We start from the raw sequence: 8032 nt of genomic DNA, 5'->3' as shown, positions 1-8032 counted from the left end.
TCCTTCTAGGAGTGGGGGAGGGGTGGTGCTGCCATTTTCTCTTTGCTTTTGCTGCTTTGCTGGAAATTTTAGTACTACCCCCAGTCTGCACTTTCCTTGCAGGAATCTACTCTAGGCCTCATCCATTTTATGAAGTTAGTTTAGTAAAAAATAAGCAACATAGGGGCGCCTGGGTGGCTCGGTCAGTTAAGCATCCGACTTCGGCTCAGGTCATGATCTCATGGTCCGTGGGTTTAAGCCCTGCGTCTGGCTCTGTGCTGACCGCTCAGAGCCTGGAGCCTGTTTCAGATTCTGTGTCTCCCTCTCTCTGTGACCCTCCCCTGTTCATGCTCTGTCTCTCTCTGTCTCAAAAATAAATAAACGTTAAAAAAAATAAAAAAAAAGCAACATAATGCATGAACATAATGCACATACATTTTTACAATATATACATACATATTTTTACAATATATACATACTATAATGCATTAATACCTAGTACAGAGGATGTGTGATATAACACATAACATGCAACAGCTGGACATATGAACCAAATAATACCAATGTCAAAACCTATTTTGAATATTTTGCTTAATTTTTTTAATTAGTTTTATTTTCCAGTTATACATTAATATATTGCACACTCCTCAAAAACTCCTCACTTTGAAGACCAACCTTTGACCTACATATCTATGTGATGTCTCTCATTCCTTCATTACAAGATCACGGGGGACATAGCGTATTAATTTTTGCACCCCCTGTGCCTCGTGCATGTACTTAGTACATTTTTGGATGAATGAATGGGAAGCATTGGCATTTTATTTTATTGAAAATGTCTAGTTAAAATTATTAATTTTTAATAAAACAAGAGCTTATTGAAAATAATATATTCCAGGATTAACTACTCCATCTACTCCAGGATGACTAGAGCCCTCATCACCTCCCTGCCTAAGCCACTTTATGTAAGTTCCCATGAATATTTCTTTAGATTTTCCTACTCTAGATTACTGTCTCTGTGGGGTTTTTTTCCCTGTACTGACTCACTGCTTGAGCAGAAATATTATAGTTATACTGTACTGTATTTTTTTCTTTTTTATTATATAGAGATAAATATATTCTTATCTTAAATAAGACTGAATGTTCAAAACACTTTGTAGAGATATATCAGTGTATATAAAATGAAGAATTTAACAGCGCCATGTGATTTTTTGGCCACTTCCTAGGTTTACCAGATACCTGTTTAGACATGGGCCGGACTTTAGGATCCTGCAGCCTCAGAGAGTGTTGGTAACAATAGTAAAGCCAATATTCAGTGACCATTTTCCATGGTCATATTAAATAATTTACAAGCTCTAGTTTGTCATTTACATCTTTCACACACAGAAACTGAATCACAGAAAAGTTAAATCATTTGCGAAAGGCCACACAATTACCACATGATAGAAGCAGCTTTCACACTCAGGATATCTGATTCTAGAATCTGTGCTTTTGGATGTTGTGTTCTCCTGTTCCCTTTCAAAGACCCTGTAGACTGGGTCAATAAACACCAATGAATACGTGATGTACTAAACAAGATCTGTTAGCAATTCAACTGAGGACATGCTTGTGTTAGGCCAGGTGGAGTCTTATGGCTGTCTGAAGATGGCCGAGACATAAAAATACTGAGTGAAGCTAACCCTTTGCCCGAGGTGCTTACTAACAAGACCAGGATTTCAAGTAATTGTTCTAATTGACAGTGGAAAAGTAACAAAATTTGAAATAACAAATTCACCCAGAAGCATTTTATACGTTTACCTGGAATAAAGCCAAACTTTTGATTAGTGACTTTTTATTGATTCTACTCCTTCATTCTCCTATTGGATACCACACCCCTCCAAATGCAGACATACTTCTTCATTCTTTTGTGTTACTTATTTCCCAACATAGCACAAAATGCAGCATTTGCCACATTCTCAAACATTTATGAAAGGATTGATTATACATTTTTACTTTGTTTTCTTTAATTTCCTTTGCAGTCATATTAAGGAGAGCTTGTATGTTCACAGAAAGTTCCTGGCAATGAATGAATGAGTGAGTGATAAATGAATGAATGATTTTTCCAAAATCAGCTTTAAAACCCAATTATCATAAGCTTGGTGAACGAAGTTAAAACTTTATTACTCATATATGAGTGGACATGAGAAAATCAACCACTTCTTAATCCATATAAAATAAAAATAGACAGTCTCTTCAGATCTCAGCTAACAATGAGTGTAGGGAAAACTGGCCTCACTGGAAGATGTGAGAAAATTACAAGCCAGGGTCAGGAGGGCAGCTGCCTGCACAATTTTATATTTCTCCAGACAGCGGGTATTAGATATATTTATGATCTTTCAGAACAGAGTAGTCTGTAATGCAATTTTAGCTCATCTAATTGAGAAAGAAAAATGAGAAATGTTTTCCAGACATGTCTGCTTAAGCCTTCCCTGGATCCATGGCATTTGTATCAATACAGGAAGTCATGAACGTAAATTGAATTTATAGACTTGTGAAGAATAAATCAATTTCCCATGGAAAAACCCTAGTACCAGAGCTTATATGTAAGCCTCCTCCTTGGCTATTTTTATTTGTACTTGCTTAGAGCGTGGTACAAAAACAAAGAATTGTGACAGGTCTAAATGAGTCATTTTGGACAATGAAACCATTTGAGAAACTTTGCTCTAATAATGGAACTTTCCTATTTCTACATTTGCCTTGATTACACGTAAGGTATGGAATTCCAATAACATTTGTTTTTTTAAATTACTCTTAAGATAGTGAAACAGGAAGTAACAAAGGAGAGAATTTTTAGTTGTTTATCTTTGTAACATAAGTTCAAATTCCTTCTTTTATTTTTCTCTTTAGAGTAAAAACTACACTTGAAAATATTAAGAGAATGTGATGTTTTAGAGAGACCCATATGGATCCAAGTGACTAAAATGAGCAATGCTCATATCTTAAATAAATTAGACATCTTTCCATGTTCTCTCTGGCAAGGTTGTAGCAGGAAACAGATGGTCATTCACATGAACAAATAGAAGAAAGTTCAAAGGCTGGACTCATCACAACAGTGTGGACACAGGGGAGCCTAAGAAGAGGATGGTGAAAGTGACCAGAACTAGCAACAGCCTTAGGTCCTAAAAGGCAAGAGAAAGGGCTAAGATGCAGCAGGCTGTTGCTGTAGGAGGGCCAGGTAGAAGGAGGGCTGTGGCCTGGCTGGACTCAAGATGCCCCAGGGAGGTGGGAAGATATTCCCTCTCCTCTCTGTCTGTCCCCTCTGCAGTGTCTCAATGGTACTTCTCATTGTCTAAACACAACCAGAATTTGACAAGTGAGAGGTAAATTTAACAAGTCCAAGAGTGATCTCTGCAGACTGATCTCCAAGCAAAATAGCTTCTCCTTCTAAGTTCCATGGAAAGCTCTACATCCCAGTGCTTAAGACCATGTATTCTGGAAAACCTCACAGGTTGGATGCCCAGAGCTGGCGCTCCCCCAACACACTCACTCAGCTGAGAGGAAAACGCTAGAGTCCAAGTGTTTGCCACGTTGTGCAGCCCCTAATCACAGCTGGAGAGATCTGTGCATCCCTAACCATGCAGCTTAAAATGCCATAACTCAAGGTTTTCATAATAACATCCAACTTTGATAGACTTCTGTGTGTTGCTCTAGAATGGATGGGAAACAGGGCACCCACACTAGTCCTGCTGATGATACCTCCCTGAACCTTCCCCAGTGAGTGCTTGATATGGGTGCTGTCTCATCATTCATTTGTTTGCAGTGAGTAGGAAGCCCAGGTGATGCAATGCAAAGCAGTCAGCCTCCACACACACAACAAGGGAAAGTGTGCAGATTTGACTTGGAGGGATAGGTTGTGCCAGACACTCTACTGGGTTTTAGGATCTCTCTCTCTCTTTCTTGTGTGTTCTACCTGTAATTGATTTCACCTTTGTGGCAGCACTGACCAGGGCTGAAGGAGAAAGCTGTTGATGAATTGATTTCTGTCCATTTCTGTTAAGGAGTGCATACTTCGTACTTTCCATCAACTTTATGTGTGATGTCTGGCAAGGTTTCAGGGAATTTTAGGCATGTGCTTCCTCTTCTGCTGAACATAAGCCAGGAATAGCAATATTAGCAGTTGCATTAATAACTACCATGGATACCACTTACAAGTTTTCTATATGTGCAACACCATTTTTCAGATTCTCATTTAATTCTCTCAACAACCTTTATTTGGCATTTTAAGTATGAAAAAAAGTGGAAGCTTTAGAGAAGATAAGTAACTTGTCTCTATTCACACAGCTGGTGAGTGGCAGAGCAGCTTGCTTCAAACCTAGGTTCAAACTCAGTCACTAAACTATACTCCAGCACACTAATTATAGGATTTTAAAATTGCACCAATGTTGAACCCAAAAGACCAGTCCTTAGTCCTGGAGACAAACAGGTGACCCCCTGGTGTCTGAGGTCATGTGCCAAAGGAAAAAAAAGTATCAGAGGTCATGAGATGTTGCAGCTGAAGAAATTTTTTGAGATATAAAGTCCAGTTGTTTGTTTGGAACATCCATCTTCACTTTCTGACATCTACCAGGGAACGTAGGACCCTGACACCCAGGATCCCAAACTGAGCTATGACAGATACTTCTAGAATAGTCAAGAGACACATGGCCCCGCACCTCTGGTAAGACTACAGTCAGCAGAGACTCTTGTCTCTGAGAAAGGAAGTATGAAGCAGTACAGACTGTTTTCTCAGTTTCTGCCAATAACTAAACTGTTTTACCTGCCAATTTCCCACCCAATTAATACAAAGTAAGACACTACTTCCCTTCCTGACTGGTGTTGTGATGATAATACAGGGAGCTCAAGGCTCCTGCATGCATGACACCCAATCTCTCTGCATCCCCATCTTCATTTATAACATGGTGATAATAACACCTTTTCTGTTTCACTTCAGAATTATGAAGATGGAACAAGAGAATGGATATCAAGTCTAAAGCACACTAAGTTGTATGTCTCCCTCAAATAGTTCATATGTATTATACAGTCTTGCTCTGTGCCCAGAAGGGTGTTGAGAGACAACAGTAAGAATAGGAGTTATTAAAGGTCTTTGAAGATCTTTGGTCTTTGAAGACTTTGAAGAAAGAGAAAGTGTTGCTGCATAAAATGGATGCTTAATATAAACCGACTTCCCACCCTAAATGAATTTAACCTGTTGCTCAGCCCCCAGCAGGCTCCTGTATGTACCCACCCCCCCCCCGCCACCATATGGAATGATTTCCGTAAAGCAGTTGTATATAAGATTAGAGATCACATCTCATGAGGTCAATATGCTCATTGCACTTTTATTTCTTTATTTTTTAATGTTTATTATTTATTTTGAGAGAGAAAGAGAGAGAAGGTGAGGGGCAGAGAGAGAGGGAGAGAGACAATCCCAAGCAGGCTCTGTGCTGTTAGTGGAGAGCCCATCTTGGGGCTCGATCTCATAAACCATGAGATCATAACCTGAGCTTAAGTCAAGAGTTGGACACTTAGCCAACTGAGCCACACAGGCACGCCTCCTTTACACTTTTAAAGGGATATCAACACATTTCAAATTTGACATTAATAGTGACTTATGATCAAACATTTGGATATCCACAATTAGAGAAATATATAGAAATATGAGGGCCACTGCAACAGGCTGTGTTTGGAAACTGTGAAATCCACTGAGCTTTAATACTGTGCTAGCTCTCAAGAGGGAAATTGCCCATCTGACTCAACTGATTAAATCCTGCTGTTTATTTAAAGATGGCATTAAAACCTTTGGGAAAGAAACAAATGATTAAAAATCACTTTAAGGTTCCAAGCCATTAACAGCAGAGTGATGACTACAACTATTTCCACTAAATCTATTTTTAATCAATTATTCATTTTAAAATTCACTTAGCTCTGATTCTGTTTTTAAAAAATGGACACCATTGATTGTGTTGCTTCTGCAGACTACAAATCCATATATGTTAGGGGAAAGTCCTTATTGAGTAGTGTTCAAGATTGGATCTCAATTAACTAGAAACCAGAAGGACTGTTTGTTTTCATTATCTTCAAATAACCAAGTGACTTCCTTTGGCAAGTGGCACAAACCCCTTTAACCTTGAGTTTCATTATTTAACGAGTGAAGGAGAGACACCAGATGATTTCTCAGTTCCCTTCCAGGTCTGACGTTGTTGGGCTCTAGGATTCTTCCAAGACTGGTTATTTTTAGTCAACACAGAAAGCAGCAAAGATAACCAGAGTAGGATCTGTGGCATTGTGTTCTCCATGCACAGAGCTTTCCTGAAAGGTGCTGTAATTGAGCTGGGCTCTGTTCATATTTTTTGCAGTTCTGGCATATTCGGTGGCTCCTCTGCCTCTCTTTGCACCATTAGCTCAGTTGGGCCCTGAGAACCTGCAGCCAATTCTCTCCAGCTGAGGTCTCTAAAAGTCTGGATTTATCCATAGAACCACCTTTATGTGTCTAGTGCATAGCACAAGGGCATGTCTGGGGTCAGTTGAGCAGCATGTAGTAAAGCACTCTATGCTCATGAGGGAACAGCATCCTTGGCAGAGAAGTTGCTACTAGGATCTTATTGACCAAAATTGTAGCACAATTTCCCTTGGATTTTTTTTCAACTTTGATGAAAATAATAAACCATATTTCCCACTTATTTTTCCTCAGAAGATACTTGTCTTTCCTAATCATGTAATTGCTGCCTTAATACTCCTTGTGGACTGATGTATTATGGATGAAAAAATTGGGGTTTCCAAAAAGGAGGGCTGTGGGAAGGAAATGAAATCCGACTTCCCAAGATTGTGCTTAAGGCCCAGGAGACTGACTTATAGGACCAGGGTGGGATTTTGTTTTGTTGTGGGAGGCATGTAGAGTATGGGGAGGGACTGAATTATCCTGAAGCAACACAGGAATGTTTTGGAGGCTACAGTAAGAGGTGAAAGGGATAGGGAAAATGACATCAAGAGAGGGACACCCAGAGGAGAACAGAGTCATCTCTGTTCCTCAGTTCCTTGAGTTCCTGGTATGAGGCTTACCGTGTGACTCCTCTTCTACATGGCCCCATGGTATCTTTAGTAAAATATTCATTCAGTGAGATGTGATTGAGAGGGTCTATTTTTTAAACCTCTTGGAATGCACAGTCTTGCTTCAAAATGCACTAGGATAAAAATGGAGGCTACCTAACAGAGGCAGCTCATATGGGTACAGACATTTTTGTGGCCATGGTTTTCCCTAGAATGTAGTCCTTGAGAGGGAGGACTATGCCATTCAGTCAGTTTGATTTGCTGGAAGACAATTGTAATGCAAACAAAGGGAGGGACCAATAATTCCAGGAACTTGTAATATGATTTGATATTAAATATGTAAGTTATAGAAAATAGGACCACCTGAATATTTTCATGGAAATACTGTCACTGTGGAAATAGACCATAACCATAGGACGGTAAAAGAAGATATTCATTGAACAAATATTCACGCACACTTACTTCGTGGTAAGCACTGTGCCAAGCACTGGGGACCTTGCTGAAGAATCACATGTGCATATGGTCTCCACATTCATGGAGTTTACATTTCAGCCAGAGAGACACACATTGAATAATATAATTGCTATTCTAATAGGTGCTAAAAAGAAGTGCAAAAGTAATAAGAAAGAATGTAACAGAGAGATCTGCCCTGGTCTGGGAAATCAGAGAAATTTCTCTGAGGAAATAAGATTTAGCTAAAATATGATGGTTGGGAAGAGAGAATCAATTTACAGGAAAAGGAAAAGCAACAGAAAGAGCACAAATAAAGGCCCTGAGGTAGCAAGCATAATGACATGTTCATAGAATGGACCCAGGAGAACAGAGGAAAGAGGGGCAGGGTATTGAGGAACTTTAACCACTTAGTCTTAAAACTAGGGTTTTAAGTTAGTTTTAGCCTAAAAACAGGCTGAGGCAAACAGGCTGCCTCAGTTTGCCTTAGATGTCCGGAGTTTCAGCACTCAGAGTACTACATCCCCGGAAATCGTTTGTT

Source organism: Prionailurus viverrinus, chromosome A3, assembly GCF_022837055.1.
Source record: "Prionailurus viverrinus isolate Anna chromosome A3, UM_Priviv_1.0, whole genome shotgun sequence".
Taxonomy (NCBI): Eukaryota; Metazoa; Chordata; class Mammalia; order Carnivora; family Felidae; genus Prionailurus; species Prionailurus viverrinus.
This window is presented reverse-complemented; position numbering follows the sequence as displayed.